Source organism: Temnothorax curvispinosus, unplaced genomic scaffold (genome assembly GCF_003070985.1).
Source record: "Temnothorax curvispinosus isolate PA1 unplaced genomic scaffold, ASM307098v1 QBEX01011856.1, whole genome shotgun sequence".
NCBI lineage: Eukaryota > Metazoa > Arthropoda > Insecta > Hymenoptera > Formicidae > Temnothorax > Temnothorax curvispinosus.
Window position 1 is genome coordinate 394,548 of NW_020221636.1, and position 302 is coordinate 394,849.

The 302-nt window shown below is 35.4% G+C and overlaps 1 protein-coding gene across 1 annotated transcript in view; it reads left to right on the forward strand.

The window, feature by feature from the left end:
* Nucleotides 1–302, forward strand: part of LOC112461867 (protein unc-45 homolog B-like) — a 32,053-nt gene that overhangs the window by 2,839 nt on the left and 28,912 nt on the right. The window lies entirely within an intron of this gene.

The following is a 302-nucleotide window of genomic DNA, read 5'->3' on the forward strand; positions in this document are numbered from 1 at the left end:
CATTGTAGCGCTATTAAACACGAGTTCTCCTAAATGAGGTGCAATTAGAGCATTAACATAAACGCACGTTTAAAAACATCTCATGTTATTCGAAGAAAGAGCGGCGTATGACAAAACGCCCTAATTTTATAATAAATCGTATTAATGTCTCTCTTTTTCATGTAACTGAAAAATTAACTTTTGTGTACTGTAATATTTATCTGGTCGAAATGTGACCCTCCACGAATCTAAAGTCTTTGTTGCTCGAGTCTATTTTATTATGCTACCCTTATGCCACCGACCGTGACGATATGTTTATACGA